The 20,394-nt window shown below is 35.0% G+C and overlaps 1 protein-coding gene across 1 annotated transcript in view; it reads right to left on the bottom strand.

The window, feature by feature from the left end:
• The window catches only part of LOC123548455 (uncharacterized), a 63,205-nt gene extending 42,811 nt beyond the window's left edge, over positions 1–20,394 (bottom strand). The window contains exons 1-3 of the transcript XR_006685882.2: positions 20,097–20,394; positions 5,626–5,743; positions 4,680–4,786 (exon numbers count right to left, since the gene is read on the bottom strand). The gene's annotated coding sequence lies outside the window, so the exon portion shown is untranslated. The remainder of the gene's footprint in view (positions 1–4,679; positions 4,787–5,625; positions 5,744–20,096) is intronic.

The following is a 20,394-nucleotide window of genomic DNA, read 5'->3' as shown; positions in this document are numbered from 1 at the left end:
ACTCACATAGTAACTAAGTTACCCCAGGGCAGGGCTTCTTTTAACCCCAGGGGCATAATTTGAACAATTTTTGTAGAGGACTACTAGACAATGCATCATACCATATATCAAAAGCATAGGTTGTATGGTTTCAGACAAGATCTTTAAAGTTTTTTTCCTATATAAGTCTATATAAAACTTTGGACCCCCAGGGCAGGGCCTCTTTTCACCCCAGGGCTACAATTTTAACAATTTTGGTTGAGGACCATAAGACAATGCTACAAACCAAATATCAAAGGTCTAAGTGTTGTGGTTTCAGACAAGAAGATTTTTAAAAAAATTTTCATATATAAGTCTATGTAAAACTTGAGACCCCCAGGACGGGGCCATATTTGATCCTAGAGGGATAATTTGAACAATCTTGGTAGAGGACCACTAGATGATGCTACATACCAAATATCAAAGCCCTAGGCTGTGTGGTTTTGTACAAGAAGATTTTCAAAGTTTTCCCTATATAAGTCTATATAAACCATGTGACCCCCGGGGCGGAGCCATATTTGACCCTAAGGGGACAATTTGAAAAATTTTGGTAGATGACCACTAGATGATGCTACATATCAAATATCAAAGCCCTAGACCATGTGGTTTTGTACAAGAAGATTTTCAAAGTTTTCCCTATATAAGTCTATATAAACCATGTGACCCCTGGGGCAGGACCATATTTGACCCTAGGGGGATAATTTGAACAATTTTGGTAGAGAACCACTAGATGATGTTACACACCAGATATTAAAGCCTTAGGCCCTGTGGTTTTGGACAAGAAGATTTTTAAAGTTTTTCCTTTCGGTTGCCATGGCAACCAGAGTTCTGCATGGAATTCAATTCTTTGAATAATTTTGAAAGGGGGCCACCCAAGGATCATTCCTGTGAAGTTTGGTGTAATTCTGCCCAGTGGTTTTCAAGGAGAAGATTTTTTTAGAAAATGTTGACGGACACACGACGGACGATGCATGACGCACACCACATGACGCACGACGGACATTGAGCGGTCACAATAGCTCACCATGAGCCTTTGGCTCAGGTGAGCTAAAAACAATACATCAAATATCACCAATGAGCATTCAAAATTTCTAAACAGAACCCTGATCTTTAACCTTGGGGTGTAAGCCTTGCATGCTCAAGTTGTCTTGTGATATCTTATGCAAAGTTATCTGAAAGTCAATCCATACATTCATGATAAGGTTCTAGACAAACAGAAAAAAAAACACTTAAAATCTCTTGCAATCTGTCTCTTTGTATATTGTAACAAGGCAGTCTGAAAGACAGCTAAATCCCCTGCCACTGGTATGGATAGTGAAAGGGTAAACCTTTGACCTTGAGCTGTGACCTTGACTTTGAACTGACATGGCTGACCCATGAATTCTGCACATCGTTTAGATGAGGTGATCATTTGACCCAAGTTTCATGAAAATCCTAAATGGGGTTTAGGAGGTACAGAGCTCAAACCTTTGACCTTGAGTTGTGACCTTGACCTTGAGTTGACATGGCTGACTCATGAGTTCTTGATGAGGTGATCATTTGACCCAAGTTTAATGTAAATCCTTCAAGGGGTTTAGGAGATACAGAATGAACACAAAATGGAAGGCTCAAACCTTTGACCTTGAGTTGTGACCTTGACCTTGAGCCGACATGGCTGACTCATAAGTTCTGCACATTGTCTTGATGAGGTGATCATTTAATCCAAGTTTCATAATTATCCTCCAAGATGTTTAAGAGATACAGAGTGGACACAAATTGGTACCCTCAAACCTTTGACCTTGAGTTGTGACCTTGACCTTGAGCCGACATGGCTGACTCATGGGTTCTGCAAATTGTCTTGATGAGGTGATCATTTGGTTCAAGTTTCATGATTATCTTTCAAGAGGTTTAGGAGATACAGAGCGGACACGAAATGATAGGCTCAAACCTTTGACCTTGAGTTGTGACCTTGACCTTGAACCGACATGGCTGATTCATGGGTTCTGCACATCGTCTTGATGAGGTGATTATTTGGTTCAAGTTTCATGATTATCCTTCAAGGGGTTTAGGAGATACAGAGCGGACACAAAATGGAAGGCTCAAACCTTTGACCTTGAGTTGTGATCTTGACCTTGAACCGACATGGCTGATTCATGGATTCTGCACATCGTCTTGATGAGGTGATCATTTGACCCAAGTTTCATGAAAATCCTTCAAGGGGTTTAGGAGATACAGAGTGGACACAAAATGTTACGGAAGGACGGACGGAGACCATTCTTATAACCCCCAACCACTTTTGGCGAAGGATAAAACAAAGAGGGCCAAGATGGCCCTAGGCCGCTCACCTAAACACACCATAACAATGTAATCATGTTTGACATAGTGATTTCATGGAAACAAATATTCTGACCAATTTTCATTAAGATTGGACCAAAAATGTAGTCTCTTGAAGTGTAAACAAGTATTTTCTTCAATTTAACATAATGACCTAGTTTTTAAGCCAAGGTAACCTACATTCAAACTTGGCCTAGATTTGATCAAGGCAATCATTCTGACTAAATTTCATGAACCTCAATTGAAAAATACAGCCTCTATGCATACAAAACCTTTTTCTTTGATTTGTCCTAGCGACCTAGTTTTTGATCCCAGAAGACCCGTATTCAAAATTGACCTTAATTTCATCAAGGCTATCATTCTGACTGAATTTCATGAAGATCAATTGAAAAATACAGTCTCTATCGCATACACAAGGGTTTTTTTATTTCACCTAGTGACCTAGTTTTTAACCACAGATGACACATTTTCAAACTTGACCTAGCTTTCATTAAGGCAATCATTCCGACTAAATTTTATGTATTTCCAGTGTAAAATGCAGCCCCTATTGCGTAGACAAGTTTTTCTTTAATTTGACCGGGTGACCTAGTTTTTGACCCTGGATGACTCATATTCAAATTCAACCTAGATTTCATCCAGACAAACATTCTGATCAAATTTCATGAAGATCCGGTGAAAAATTCAGCCCTATTTGCATACACAAGGTTTTTCTTTGATTTGACCTTGTGTCCTAGTTTTTGACCCCAGATGACCCATATTCGTAACTGGCCTAGATTTCATCAAGGCAATCATTCTGACCAAATTTCATGAAGATCATTTGAAAAATACAGCATCTATTGCATACACAAGGTTTTTCTTTGATTTGACCTAGTGACCTAGTTTTTGACCCCAGATGACCCATTTTCGAACTCAGCCTAGATTTCATCAAGGTTATCATTCTGACAAAATTTCATGAAGATCAATTGAAAAATACAGCCTCTATCGCATACACAAGGTTTTTCTTTGATTTGACCTAGTGACCTAGTTTTTGACCCCAGATGACCCATTTTCGAACTTGGCCTAGATTTCATCAAGGTAATCATTCTGATCAAAATTCATGAACCTCAATTGAAAAATACAGCCTCTATTGCATACACAAGGATTTTCTTTGATTTGACCTAGTGACCTAGTTTTTGACCCAAGATGACCCATTTTCAAACTTGGCCTAGATTTTATCAAGGTAATCATTCTGACCAAATTTCATGAAGATCAGTTGAAAAATACAGCCTCTATCGCATACACAAGGTTTTTCTTTGATTTGACCTAGTGACCTAGGTTTTTACCCCAGATGACCCATTTTCGAACTCGGCCTAGATGTCATCAAAGTGATCATTCTGACAAAAATTCATGAAGATCAACTGAAAAATACAGCCTCTATCGCATACACAAGGTTTTTCTTTGATTTGACCTAGTGACCTAGTTTTTGACCCCAGATGACCCATTTTCAAACTCGGCCTAGATTTCATCAAGGTAATCATTCTGACCAAACTTCATGAAGATCAGTTGAAAAATACAGCCTCTATCGCATACACAAGCTAAATGTTGACGGACGACAGACAGACGACAGACGGACGACAGACAGACGCCGGACGCCGGACATCGAGCGATCAGAAAAACTCACCTGAGCATTGCTCAGGTGAGCTAAAAATGTATGCCAAATTATTTGAAAATCCATGCATACAATTTCAAGTTTGATGATTTTATCAAAGTCTGATGAACAGAATGGCAGATACAACACAAACCTTAATTAATAGACCTGTACTGTGTACAAATATAAGGTATACATGGTTACACTGTTATGGTATAAAATGCTGCATTTAAGGCAAGGACCAAGTTGTTCATCCTCTACTGATTGTAAACCTGCCAATAAGAAATTAGAGATACTGATCACTAAATGTGATTTATAACCACTAGAAGCTTTCTTTGAAATGATGAAAATAACCAGGTAGTTCTCACGCCATTTTTTCAACCAGTGGAAATGGATTGAGCCAGGCTCGACAATGAAAAACCCTAAGCATGCCAAAACTTCAATCACTCTTTCTAATGCGGATCTTGTCATTTTCATTGCCAAGCCGAGTTCAATTCATTTCCATTGGTTGGAAAAATAGCACAAGAACCACATTGTCATTTTTTTATTATCATAGGTAAACTATGAATATTTAAATTACAAATTGTCGGATATTTGGTGACTACAAAAAAATTTAATGTAAAAAATATCAATTAGCAGAAATATGTTTTGACAGTGGGACAATAACTAACTTTAAAAGAACTAATTGTGATATTTATAATTCAACAACCTTGAGATATACCTTTTACCAAGCCAGCTCACTTTGTTGACTCAATAGGTGCAACACGTATCTTCCTATCTAAAGGTTGTATGTTCAAATCAGCAGACACAATGTTTCCTTGACAATTACTGAAAGACAACAGATATAAGGTGATTTATCATTCACCTTGGATTCATATGAAGATGTTGTCATTTATATGCAGAGAACAATTAACTACTGATAAGGAATTCAGGAACAATCGTTAAAGTAATATATATATATATATATATATATATATATATATAAAATGAAATACTGGCAAAAACCAACAAACAGACTTGTTATGGTACAGTTATCTTATTCAAGTAGAAGGTGACCTGGAGAATCAATGATTTCTACTTAATGGCAGCTGGAAAAGAAAGAAACATTTTGTGAAATTCATTTTTAATCTCACTGACTATAAAGTTTGAGCCAAGTTAAAAAATGCTAACTTATTTTTTTTTTTTAATTTATTCTTGTACTTTATTCTCTCAGTCTGCTGGGCTGCGAGCTCCCTATATCTCTTACCAATATTCAACAAAGACCTACAACCACAATTCTTGTTTTGCAGCTTCCTTCTTCTTGCTCTGCAGCAGCTTCCATAGAAAAAGAACACCCATTTTACAAAATGCACATTAAAATATTATTTTATATTTCAATGTTTTTTTTTTACAAAATTAAAATTGCAGAATTACCATAATGAACTTTATTAGGAAACAAATAGTTAATTTTTCTATTTCGAGATAATCTCTAGCTTTAGACCTTGCTCTTACTGGAAAATGACTATACCAGTAACTATAACTTGTTCCTGAATTCCTTAGCAGTAGTTACAAAGAACTATGAAACTTGTAAAAAATTTCATGACAATGATACTACAAAGTCATGAAGCCCAAAACTGAAAAATATTGATTCCTTTGGTTACAGCAATTTTATCAACAAGTACATATACCATATCTTTAAACTTGTACTTTCCATAATCTTTTCCCATGGCAATCCCTTCAAAACTGTGCACATGGCACACAAATATGCACCAAACTTCTGGACTGTCTCACACAGTGCAGCAAGCTCTACAATACAAATGAAGATAAAACCTCAGGAGTTACATAAATACTAGTTTATAAACACAACCTTGAAGAATATATAAGAATAAGTGCAATCCACACCACTTTTATGCAAATCTACATCAGTAAATGAATCTTTTTATGTTAATAAGCTGGGAGCATTCCAAGGTTTATAAGTTGTTGAAAGTAAATGTGTGCCAAGTAGTAAGTTGATATTCAAACAGCTTCCTTCTTTTGGCAATTTTGATCCATTTGAGATTTATGGAAGCATTAGATCATCTGGAACAAGTGACGGAATAATCAGGAATTGCTGAGCAATACAAGTCCCCTCTTGTCAAAAGGAATCACACACTCCATCCTTTAACAGGTGCAAAGCCTTCAATCTTGAGTTTGTAACAAATATTTCGTTTTATCCATCCTTGCATAAAAGAGATATAGACTGGACATGAAAAATGCCACTGACATCTTAGTACAGTACTTCACTGCAGAATATTTCAAGAGGGAAGTGAATTCCTAGATAATACAAATGGAAATTTCAATAACAATGTTCAGCGGGGCAATGTTTTTGTTCTTCGGGATGCCAGAATGACGTTTGATGTTGTGTCACTGTGACAGAATGAAATCACAGACGTGTGGAAAAACCGCCCCCCCCTTCCCCCCCCCTACCCCAACTACTATGCACCTGCTAAATTTAGGCCATTGAGAGATGACTTATTTTAAACATTAGCCTAGACAAGTTTTACCTCTGCCGTGTGGTAAGTGTCTTGGTGGATCAGACTGGCCTTAATCATTAGTCTGATCTGCCGGCTGTCGGTAAAACCCATTTATTTTGTTACTTTCTGGGTATTTTCTGTCTATATGCATGCTCAGGTGTATGCATGGATGAAATACACAATGATGATGAAACAAGAGGACCATGATGGTCCTGAATCGCTCACCTCTTCCCACATGACCCAGTTTTGAGTATGACGTCGTTTTTTCTATTATTTGACATAGTAACCTAGTTTTTGAGCTCATGTGACCCAGTTTTGAACTTGACCTAGATATTATCAAGATAAAAATTCTGACCAATTTTCATGAAGATCCATTGAAAAATATGGTCTCTAGAGAGGTCACAAGGTTTTTCTATTATCTGACCTATTGACCTAATTTTCGAAGGAACGTGACCCTCTTTTGAACTTTACCTAGATATCATCAAGGTGTACATTCTCACTAATTTTCATGAAGATCTCATGAAAAATATGGCCTCTAGAGAGGTCACAAGGTTTTTCTATTTTTATACCTACTGGCCTAGTTTTTGACCGCACATGACCCAGTTTCGAAACTGACCTAGATATCATCAAGGTGAACATTCAGATAAATTTTCATGAAGAGCCATTGAAAAATATGGCCTCTAGAGAGGTCAAAAGATTTTAATAATTTTAGACCTACTGACCTAGTTTTTGACCGCAGTTGACCCAGTTTCAAATTTAACCTAGATATCATCAAGATGAACATTCAGACCAACTTTCATACAGATCCCATGAAAGGTATGGCCTCTAGAGAGGTCACAAGGTTTTTTTATTATTTGACCTACTGACCTAGTTTTTGATGGCACATGACCCAGTTTCAAACTTGACCTAGATATCATCAAGGTGAACATTCTGACCAATTTTTATGGAGATCCATTCACAAGTATGGCCTCTAGAGAGGTCAGAAGGTTTTTCTATTTTTAGACCTACTGACCTAGTTTTTGACCGCACATGACCCTGTTTCGAACTTGGCCTAGATATCATCAAGATGAACATTCAGACCAACTTTAATAAAGATCCCATGAAAAATGTGGTCTTTAGAGAGGTCACAAGGTTTTTCTATTATTTGACCTACTGACCTAGTTTTTGATGGCACGTGACCCACTTTTGAACTTGACCTAGATATCATCAAGATGAACATTCAGACCAATTTTCATACAGATCCCATGAAAAATATGGCCTCTAGAGAGGTCACAAGGTTTTTCTATTATTTGACCTACTGACCTAGTTTTTGTCGGCACGTGACCCACTTTCAAACTTGACCTAGATATCATCAAGGTGAACGTTCTGACCAATTTTCATGAAGATCTTGTGAAATATATGGCCTCTAGAGAGGTCACAAGGTTTTTCTATTTTTAGACCTACTGACCTAGTTTTTGATGGCACGTGACCCTGTTTCGAACTTGACCTAGATATCATCAAGGTGAACATTCTGACCAATTTTCATGAAGATCTTGTGAAATATATGGCCTCTAGAGAGGTCACAATTTTTTTCTATTTTTAGACCTACTGACCTAGTTTTTGATGGCACGTGACCCAGTTTCGAACTTGACCTAGATATCATCAAGATGAACATTCTTACCAACTTTCATAAAGATCCCATGAAAAATGTGACCTCTAGAGTGGTCACAAGCAAAAGTTTACGGACGGACGGACGCACGCACGGACGGACGCACGGACGGACCACGGACACCGCGCGATCACAAAAGCTCACCTTGTCACTTTGTGACAGGTGAGCTAAAAATGTTACAAATGCCCATAGTATTTGATGGGGTCTAGACTAGTCCAAATAATTGGACATTTTGGGACAGCGTGATAACTTTCGACTGTCGCTGTCCCCGTAACGTCCAAACTTATTCTGCAAATTTCTGTTAGGAAATCTTCAATGAAAATCCATTGGGAAATTTTCTGGTACATGAACAATGTATTTGTAATGATTATAGCTGTAAAATTTCAGCTCAGAGATGTTTGAATATTTTGTTACGGACGGACGCAAGTCACGCGACCATCAGGAAGAAAATACAGCGTCAGTTAAGTTATGGTAGCCAGAACTATCATTTTCCTAATAGTAAAATGCAGATATGGTTAAGGCTTAGAGGGATGACAACTATAAACAAGAGCTCGTCGAACACGAAATGCCCCCCTTGATGCATTCAGTAATTGCACAAGGAACAGAAATTATATGCTCACTGTAAACAAAAGTTCTACCATTCTGGTTTAATCTGACCTTGACCTTTAACCTATTAACCTAACAAGAGATTACAGAGTGATCTTGGCGCCATCCACTGAGCCATATTTGAATGTTCCAAATTTCAAGATTGGCTCAAGGTCAAAATCAAGGTCAAATTTCATTTCGGTACAAAACAATGTGTACGTGGTCCAATTTTGAAAGCTGTGGCTTGAGAAATGTGAAAATAGGTCATTAGATCAATTTCAAGGTCAAAATTCATTTCGGTAGACAGACCTATGCATGTGCTTCAAATTTGGAGGCTGTAGCCTGAGAAATGTGAAAGTAGGTAATAGGTAAAAATCAATGTCAAATTTCAATTCAGAACACAAAAATATGCATGTGGTCCAAATTTGAAGTCTGTAGCTTCAGAAATGTGAAAGTAGGTCACTAGGTCAGTCTCAAGATCAAAGTTCATTTCGGTACACAAAACTATGCATGTGGTTCAAATTTGAAGGCTGTAGCTTGAGAAATGTGAAAGTAGGTCACTAGGTCAATCTCAAGATCAAAGTTCATTTCAGTACACAAAACTATGCTTGTGGTTCAAATTTGAAGGCTGTAGCTTGAGAAATGTGAAAGTAGCATGGTCACTAGGTCAAAATCAAGGTCAAATTTTATTTTGGAACAAAAAACTATGCATGTGGTCCAAATTTGAAGCCTGTACCTTCAAAAATGTGAAAGTAGGTCACTAGGTCAATAACAAGGTCAAAGTTTTTTTCAGTACACAAACCTATGCATGTGGTCCAAATTTGAAGGCTGTAGCTACAGAAATGTGAAAGTACGTCACTAGGTCAAGATCAAGGTCAACTCATGTCAAGGTTCATCTTGCCACTCAAAACTATACATATGGTCCAAATTCGAATGAAGTAAGTTATGGACATGAAGATTCTAAGTTTTTCCCTATATAAGTCTATATGACCATGTGACCCCTGAGGCAGGGCCATATTTGACCCTAGAGGGATAATTTGAACAAACTTGGTAGAGAACCACTAGATGATGCTACATTACAAAATATCAAAGCCATAGTCTTTGTGGTTTGGACAAGAAGATATTCAAAGTTTTTCCCTAAGTCTATGTAAACCATGTGACCCTCAGGGTGGAGCCATATTTGACCCTAGGGGAATAATTTGAACAATCTTAGTAGAGGACCACTAGATGATGTCATATACAAAATATCAAAGCCCTAGGCCCTGTGCTTTTGGACAAGAGGTTTTTCAAAGTTTTTTCCTATATAAATCATGTGACCCCTGGGGTGGAGCCATATTTGACCCCAGGGAAATAATCTGAACAATCTTGGTAGAGGACCACTAGATTTTGCTACATACCAAATATCAGAGCCCTAGGCCCTATGGTTTTGGACAAGAAGATCAGAAACCGTTTAACTGTTCCTGGCCAATGTGACCTTGACCTTTGACCTAATGACCTCAAAATCAATTCAAAACGAAACACGTTAGTTGAAATTCTATGTAAACAACTGCCCAACTGCGGTGTAGTATGTACCGCGTCAAATCAGCGAACTGGTCAATTTCGTCCCCTGTTCTTTTTTTCGTAATTCACCTGTTACATGTTGTGAATTTGTTAAACGTTAGCGAGCAGTGTAAAATAATTTTTCTCCATGTTTTTTTGTCTGTTATTATGAAATTAATAGAAATCTTCTAAATTCACGAAGGTATTATTGATCCAAACAACAAAATGCAAAAGAAAAGTCAAAGGATCCATGCATTTTATTTGACATTATATTTTTTTCTTTCATAAAATGTTGTTTTATTTACAGGGTTTATGACTGAATTTAACCACATACAAATGTATAATATAAATAATTGATTTTTGAATGGAAAATAAAGTACGTTTGCACAAAATGGTCTTATGCGAGATTGAAATTCGGCAAGCACCAGGGAATTTTCACAGAAATGCACCAGTATTTTTAAGTAAGTGGTATTTTTGTTGGCTTTATGACAAAATTCATTGAATTTCGTATATAACATAAATAATTGAATTACAAAAGAAAACTGAAATATATTCGCACAAAATGTTTTTATACCAGATTAAAAATTGGGAGTGCAAGATAAAGATGAACTCAAATTACCTAAACTTCTCTAATATAAACAACTTTTTTTATCATTTTTAGGAAGATGTGTAACCCTGTGCAATAAAAAAAAAATAATTGAGAGAAATTTATCGAATGTTATTTCTGTATACGAGATTTAGGGAAATAGACTAAGTGCTCACGACATAAGAGTAGTCTAGATATCTCCAAGAAATAAATATTTATTTCTAATCATCATCTTGTCTACTCAGGTTTATTTTGGAAGATTTTTAATACCTATCACATGCTTTTTTAGTTAAATAATGTATTGATACCGGTTACAAGACTGATTCTAAATCGGCAAATTCTTTGGAAAGTTCAAAGCACAGATTTTTTATTCTAAATCATTTTTATTACATTTTGAATATTAGATAATTGTAATTAATCATCTGTCACTATCAAATAGATTACCAATAATTGCAATTTGGGTGCAAATTGATAAAGTAAGTATTTTTAAGCTGAAGTTGTTTGCAAATTAATTGACATCTAGTTTGCAATAAGTTGTAGTTTACAGTAAACAGTAGGGGAAACTTCCCGATCGGGAAATTATTTATGGGTTTTTCCCTACTTCCCGAACAGGAAACTTGTTACTTATTATAGTAACATGCTTCCCGTTCGGGAAGTAAAACCACTATATTTTAGGTAGGTTCATTAAAAATGCCCGGTGCATAAGACTATACATGAGATCTCGAAATTGAATATGCCATATTGAACTTAAAAGACATATCTAGATTTCTACCGTTCAGAATTTTTTTAAATGTCCTAGTATTTTTTTAATTTCACATTGAATCTGCCCTTTTTCCGAATGAACTGCAAAAAAGCAGAGTTTCCCGATTTGGAAACCAAACTTCCCGATCAGGAAATTCTTTTTATCATACTAAATGGAATATCAAGACAGACTAAGTCATAAGAACCAGAAGAAACATTTCAAAGGGAGATCTGAAAAAAAACTTGATAAACTACATAAAATAATCACAAAACTAGTGTCATATTGCAAAGGCTGTGTCTCCTACATTGAAAACTTTAAAACTATTATACAGAATGCAAAGAAAGTAGATCAAGCAACACAGACCGATACTATTGAACACATGTACGTGTACAGGTACATTTTTACCTTAATTGATGCCAAATTTTCTTTCAGTAATAAATTCACAGTATCTAGTTTGATACAAAGTGATACATGTTTATTTAGAAATACCAAAAGCAGGAAGATATTCGATGCGAGATGTTTTTCAATGTAAAATTCTGATTTTGTTCACGAGGGATACATAATGCTTTTCCAGATTGTTTGTATTCTTCACATGAATATTTTACAAAAAAAAAAAATCGATTGTCAAGGTGATACAAAATGTATTTTTCAAATTGAAAATTTTTGAACAAACTTAAGATATTCGAAAAAGTAGCTTTAAGGCAACTGACAAGGAAACAGTATGACATACTAGTATACTGTCATATGCTAGAACCAAAAATATTATTAAATTAAAGTCTGTTCTTTAGCTTACTTATTATACATGATAATATAACAGTACATGTACTTGTATTACAAAACATAACGATAAAATATGAAAGGGGTTTACTTATAATGACATAGAAATATCAATCTGACTAAAGTACAACTCCTATATTACGCTACGCATAGGATCTGAAAACGACCTATTCATTGCCTCGTTCTGACGGCTCTTTCGCTAGCCATTCAGAGCCTAGCTTACAACATCTTGCAAATCTACATGTAGCATTGACTTTTGATATTTACAATTCTTATGTCGTTATATATCAGATAGCCGGCTAGCTCAGTCGGTAGGCCACTTGCTTTGTAAGCGAGGGGTCCCGGGTTCGAGTCCTGGAATAACCGCATATTTTTCTTATCCTTTGACAATCGTCGTCTGATTGGATAACATAAAAATAGCAATAATGGAAATCCAAAATATACAGAAGACGAATGTGAATGGGTCGTTCTCAGATCTTCGTTTAGAAGATCAAGTACTTTAGTCAGATTGATAGAAATATAGCAGTGACAAGTCCCTATAAGCTAATGGTTTGGTTTCAGAGTATATATTGTTTTGGAATACTAGTTTATGTTTTGATAGGAACAGAGATATTTGACTTTAAAAAAAACTTTAATCAATGGTGATACCATCGCCAGCTCTACATTTTTCTTTTAAAAATCGAGCTAAAGATTAGAACCAATACTGACAGACAATTAACCTTGTGCTGCTTGATATTGTAAAACATTAAACATAAAGAAAACTAGGGCCATAAGATGCATCTACCTGAAACTGAAAATCTGTTTAAATGCAGCACATGCTCTTACAGTATTTTGTGTTTTCACTGTGTCAGATGTGATACCTTCAAGAAAAGATATAACTACTTTGTTTCTTTCACTTTTATTTTTATCAAAATCCAAGTTAATCAAGGATTGTGTGTCTCTATTAATAACTGATATAGAATTATAATCTCTTAATATGTCCTCCTTTTCTGCACACCCAAATGCAAAGGCGACAAATGCTCTTTCAGACTGTTTTAAACCTAAAAAGAGAAGTAAAAAAAAAATATGACATCAGTTTTCAAAAAGTTATTTACTATCAAAGTCTACACCAATCCACATAACTCTGATTTGACTTATGATATTGTTATTCTCCTTGTTAACTTTAAAGTTTTTGATAAAGTCAAATATCTCTGTAACTATCAAAGTTTTTGACTTGAAACTTACAACAGGTATTTACTGTCAAAGTCTACACCAGAAAACAATCCTCATAACTTGAAATTTGCCAGAGTTAGGCCTCTTTTTATCTTTGATTTTGTTGTGTAAAAGCTTTTGATAAAGTCAGATATCTCTGTTACTATCAAAGATTAAACTAGTTTTTTTGCTATTAAAGTCTACACCAGGAGAAACAATCCCCATAACACTGATTTGAATTTTGATAGAGTTATGCCCTTTTTTAACTTAGACTTTTTTTTGGTAGAAGTTGTTGATGAAGTCAAATATCTCTGTTACTATCAAAGATTTTGACTTGAAAATTAAAATAGTTTTTTACTATCAAAGTCATCACTAGGAAAAACAATCCTTATAACTCTGATTGGAATTTTGACTGTTAAAATTTGTACTTGCAAAACTCTAATTCAGAGTCAAGCACTGACAAAAGTTGAGCATGCTGTCTTATGGACAGCTCATGTTATTCATCTGGTTGCTACCTTACCTTAATGAAGTGGCTGACATCACAGGGAACTTAGCAACTGAAATTTCTTCTGTCTAACTGTATAGGAGCCTTTAACAATGATCAAATAGTTGGAAAAACATGACAAAACATACCAAAGTTAATACATAAGTTGTAACATCATTTTGTGCAGTAGATTTGAATTCACAACATCAGTAGGTTTGAATTCAGAACATCAGTATGTAGTGAAAACTTATAAAAACAAGCTGTAAAGAACAAAACAGGCCAGTATTATGATTCAATTTATGACCCACATTATGAATATTTGTACATTGTTTTCAGCAAAGAAGATTATTTTTTGAAGAGCAGAGATCTGCATTTGTTGAATGCAATTTCTCTGATAGTACTGAAAATGATAAAAACTGAACAACAGAAAAGTAAAGAAATAACATGAGTATTATGTAGTAACACATACAAGAGATCTTAAAAAGATATAGTTGGGATTTTCTAAAACTACAAAAATGACCGTAATTCTGACAAAATGCAGATTAGAGTTATGGTTCTTTATTAGACTTTATAGTCCCTAATGATCGATGATAAACAAGTGTGCAAAGTTTCAAAACTGTAGCTCTTATAGTTTTTGACCTAAACAAAAAATTTAACCAAGAAACTAAAAATTTTCCAAGTACAATAAAGGGCAATTATTTTATCAAAATGCATATCAGAGTTGTGGTTCTATGCATACATAGTTCCCTAATGTGCAAAGTTTTAAAGCTGTAACCCTTAGAATGTTTGAGAAAAAGTGGACCTAAACAATTTTTTTAACAAATGCAGACACCAATGCCAACGATCAAGTGAGGACAATACCTCATAGATTAAAAAAAAAAACAACAAAAAAAAAACAGACGAACTAAAAGGAGAAAAAAATACATTTACATCAGCAATTATGTTGGAGTCACACAACACAAGATCTTGGAATGTGTCTAAAGTAAATATTCAAATAACTGATCCACTGCCTTTGAACCCAAACTCATATGAGTCTGTTAAAATCCTGGGTCACTAGACACATCAAATTACAGGATCACAACTCCCTGAAAACTTGAAATTTGAAATAATTGCTTTTTATAACAAAATAAAAGAATAAATTTTCTGAATGTCTGCTTTCAGTTTCCTGATTGTGAAGTAACTTAAAGGCTAGGGTTCCCGATCAGGAAGTTAGGTTTCCAATTCGGGAAACTCTGATTTTAAGCAATTTCTGAAGAAAATGGTCAATTTCACTGTCAAATAAAAAATTCAATAAGACATTTAAAAAAATTGTGAACGGTAGAAATTTAGATATATCATTCAAGTTTAATGTGGCATATCTAATTTGCAGATCTTGTGTATATTCTTATGCACCGGCTATTTCAAATGAAATGGGTCTAAAACTTGCGATATTGCTTCCCGAACGGGAAGCATGTTACTATAAAAAGTAACAAGTTTCCCGTTCAGGAAATAGGGAAAAACCCATAAATGATTTCCCGAACGGGAAGTTTCCCCTACTGGTAAATGCCCTTAGATTCTTCAGACAACAAAATAATTTTTTATTTTAATTAAAAAAAAAATTTTAAAAAATAAAATAAAAAAAATTAAAAAAAAACAACTTCTAACAACGCATTGTCACGAAATATTGAATGTTGCAAGTTTTCTTTTATTATATTCACTATGCCGATTTACAAAAGATATGCATATTACGCGAAATATATCATTTGTAAGTCATTATATTTATACAGAAGCATAGTTATTTGATTTTGTTATCTAAAACAACTAATATATATATATTACTGTGCCCATGTATAACAGAAAGGAGCTTGTTTGTTAGGGTCCGTTAGTTAGTACATTCAGGTAACACGTGCGCCCATCATACATTCAGCAGTCAACAATATACAATCAAGTTGATTACTATAGAGACATACATTGACAACACTGTCAACTAACCAAAGAAAATACGGCAATGAAATTTCCTGCGCGCTTGCCGAATTTCAATTTGTATTTTTTATAAATTATTTTTGCGGGAACATCTTTTATATTCTTCTCGTAAGTAAATTATTTATCAAAGTATTTTACTGAATTCTCTAAAAAATCAAAACTACCTTTAGTTAAAAAATAAAGGTGTGATACAGTTAAACGTGTGATCTCTTCTCAAGTCTGAAGCTATATTACTTCTTCCCAGGATGACACGGGTGTAAGCTCCGGTTTTGAGCGTTTAAATACTTAATACGTCCATGTCATCCCTACTTAACTGGTCTTAATATTTGCCTGCCCAAGAAGCTTAGTACAGTGACATGAAAACAATCACGGGATCTGAAAATTATTTGAGGAGGGCCGTTCTGGAAGAAATACGTACAGTAACTTTAAATACACACCGTGACGTTTGCATACATAGACAAAGTGACCTTGTATATATTCTAGGCTGTTTTTATGTATATATATTTTTTTCTGTATTTTGTTCATTCGCTTTAAATAATAAACAACACAGTACTGGTTTCCCAGAAGTTTCCGGACTGAAATCACTATGTTTTGCCAGTAACTTTCAAACAGAACATAGTAGAAACATAAAACTTTCACCGAAAAAAAGCTAGGTTCTTCATAAACACCATGCAGAATTCGTATTAAACTTGTGTTCGTTAACACAAATGTTTATGAGGCCTCAAAAGGGGCAATTAATTCCATTAATATCTCAGTTATTCCGAGTAGTTTTCTGGAACTTTCATTGTATCAGCTGTAACCTTTTTGTAAAAGCAAAAATTTCCGATTTTGTTATATATATTCAAATTTAAAACATAATTCTAAGGCGTGATGATGATTTGAAAAGTATAAATCAAGAATTTAACAAATACTAGATCTGTAATACGCTCATTACAATTACATATAATTACGTTAGAATAACGTTTGCAATGTCACAATAAAAAATGGTAATATTACAAAAAATGAAATTAAGAACTTTTAATATAATTATCAACTTTAAAAAAATAACAAGATCGGTCTCAAAATTGGTAGACTAATGGCCTTACCACCCTTGCATGGACACTGCTGCTAAACATTTGATTGATCTACGGTATCGTAGGTAAATACCAGTCTATTTTGGTTCCTAATTATAATTGAATTTAAGGCCGTAGTATAGTGCATAGGTCGATTTTTCTGACTTTCATTGTTTTATTTTATTACTATGATATCGGAATGTTTTTACTGTATCGTCTGTAAATGGAAGCATCAATTAACTGATGTTTACCTTCAAGGGGCCTCAATTTCAGCGCATGCGCACTGTAACTGGAACTGGAATTCCCCTGCAGTTGACAATCTCTTGTGTAAACAATTACATCGAAGTAAGTTAAAACAACCGGGATATTCAAATAATAAATAAGTTGGTAATGCTAGGTTTTCGCTGAGCTGTAAAGGCATCAAAGGTCTAGATGATATGATATTGTTAGCCTGATGCTTTACGATGCTATACAGCACGAACTTTAAAAGGTCCGGAAAACTACTTGGGTGCGGAAACTACTGGGAAACCAGTAGACATCATATTTCGTTTTCATTTCTTTTAAATTCACAATGACGTAAAAAACGAGAATTCAGTGTACAGGTTTCCACAGATTCTCCAATAACTGAAATGTAAATGCTGTAAAGTGCACGTTTTCTGATTGGTCGATAAGGATTAAAACAACGCATCATGGCTGATAAACAAGGTCAATACTGCGAGACTGCTGTGGATTTATGGTATAAGTTAATGCTGTGTATTTCAAGAATATCATTGGTGCAGATTGCGAGAAAAAGGTTCTTTCTTTGTGGACATGCTAGATCTATATATATTATGGCGTTTTCATTGATCTATTTGAGCTGCGAGCAAATTTTGCTCACATCAGATCCCAAGTTTTTGACATACTTTGGCTTGTTGCGGTGGCTGCAAAAGTCAGAAATTAAAAAGCAGCCACTCAGTGACGTAGCTTGTCTTACCAAATGAGTAAGGCTGTAGGTCTAGACAAGCTTAGTAAATTTAAGTTACTGTCGCTGAGTGGGTGTTTTTTAATTTCTGATATTTGCAGCCACCGCTGTTAAAGTTTGACCTTTATTGTCATAACTGCAATTTGAAATTACGCAACTGAGCATATAAACAAAGCATAACTTTACTACGATTTCATGGAAAATATTATTTCATGTGTGTTTTTTTTATTTATAAATTTGGTCTTTCATACTATCACAGTTTCATATTTGGTCTTTTGACTGACAAATTGTAAATGTTAGATAATAGTTATTTGTAATATAACATTAGCCACACACAAGAGATAAATAATTCAAACATTCAAACAAAGTTGATTATCCATATTATCTACAGCCTTAACAACATATTTTAGCATTCAATTTTTATACATTTAAAATTAACTTTTTTTAAGTACTCTGAGTCAACAAGTGAAGTTCTGGTTGCTTAGTACATTTAATGTGCCACCATCCTGGGCATTCATCACAGCCTTTTCACTCATTTGGCTTCCCATTAGACTGACCACACCCCTGACATTGGTCTAAGCTGTCTGCACTGTCCATCATCATTTTGTCCATCAGAGGAATCGTCAAAATCGTCATAACTGTCACTATCATCATAAATGATAGAAACATCAGACTATGACGAACTTTCAGAGACTCTGCGCTGTTTTTCTTTTTATTTTAGGAGATTTTTAATCCTTGTGATCAACTCAAATGTGCATTCATAACTTTATCATGAGTCATCACAGAACATTAAGGTTTCTAACTGACCAATCAGAGAGCTGCATTTTAGAGTACCTGCCAGTTTCCACTTTGGTATAACAAAGTATATTTACAATGAACATAATAGTGACTTTAGAAATAAATATCACACTATTTTAAAAATAAAATCAAGATTTTTCACTGCACATGCTTCAGATGATGATACAAACAACAAAACTTTGAAGTTTCATTGAAATGAGATATCTTTCTGTTAAATCAAATTTACCGTTTTTATGGAAAGAGAATGCCCAGAGACAAAAATCACTCGGTATAATATATATACTGCCTGAGATTGACGATGACATCATTCACGTGCCGGAAGTAAAATAAATCGCGAGGAAATAAGCGGTTCGAAAACAGGTGGGGTTCGGAAACATGGATACTTTTATTTTCAAATATGATAGAAGTAAAATCTTGTTTAATCTTTTGACCAGGTCCATCTGGATGCCAGATTATTCCAGTTAGTGACAGTGAGTCTGACCTTTCAGCTGAAGAGGAGATGTCTGCAGATGACTTGTGCTGTGTATGCAAGCAATTCCAGCCAAAGGAAATGAAAAACTGTGTATCTCTTGTATTTGTCAAGTGGGCTAAATGTGATGTTGAAGACTGTCCATACTGGACCCACTTGAAATTCTGCTGTAACACTTCAGTTATCAGATTGAATGACACCTTTTACTGCCCTTGTCATAACAAGCCTAACACTGAAGAATAAACTCAAAACTGTTTCAAAAGTCATAATGCTTACAGTCAAGTAACATTTCACTGACAATATTGAATACCTATGTTGAACCTAACTGTAGTTTATGTTTTGTTATAAGCAATTTCATTGGTGGTTCGAAAACAGGTACTTGTTTATGACGCCATATTGGTTTCACATGGGTTTGGAAAATGCAATTTATTCTGCATGCTGTTATGCAGACTTTTTTTCTTGAGCAGGAATAAATGTGAGAATGAGTACTTTACATGTTTGTTAAATCTTATTATGTTGACAAAATATTTAAATGCAGATAAACCTGGCATATTTCTTAGAGGTCCGAAAACAGGTATTTCCACGGTACCTACCTTAACAGACGATGTAGTGGTTGGCACTGAAATTTATCTCATGCAGTCACACTGTATGTAAACATTCAAAATGGCGCATGAAGAAAATTTGTGACGTAAAAATGACAATGAATGACATGATCACATGATTTCTAGTAATGAATGTAATTAAGTATCAATTAAGGGTGGGGGGTCGATAATAGAAGAGGGTCGATATTAGACTCCTTTGCTCTATCCCCATTCTGCAACAAAACATCTGTATATTATGACACCAAATTACCAGAATATTGTAGACGTCATTTGAAATCTTCATCTAACTTCTAAGCGATGCTGAAGACTTGTTAAACTGCTCAGACGACAAATTTATACCCAACAGTGCAAATGGCGCATTTTGTTAAAGGGCAGTAACCGTGCACTATCGAAAACATGAAACACGTCATCATGATGAAGTAAATAAAGATAAACATCACTGTTGTTTGAGTCACCCAATCCGAAACGTGTTTTCAAGAACTGCCGCTATATTATGCGGCCATTGGTACTAGAACCGCAAATTTAGGTAGAACCACCGACCTTCCGTA

The sequence above is a fragment of the Mercenaria mercenaria genome, chromosome 6 (assembly GCF_021730395.1).
Source record: "Mercenaria mercenaria strain notata chromosome 6, MADL_Memer_1, whole genome shotgun sequence".
Lineage (NCBI taxonomy): Eukaryota > Metazoa > Mollusca > Bivalvia > Venerida > Veneridae > Mercenaria > Mercenaria mercenaria.
This window is presented reverse-complemented; position numbering and strand designations above follow the sequence as displayed.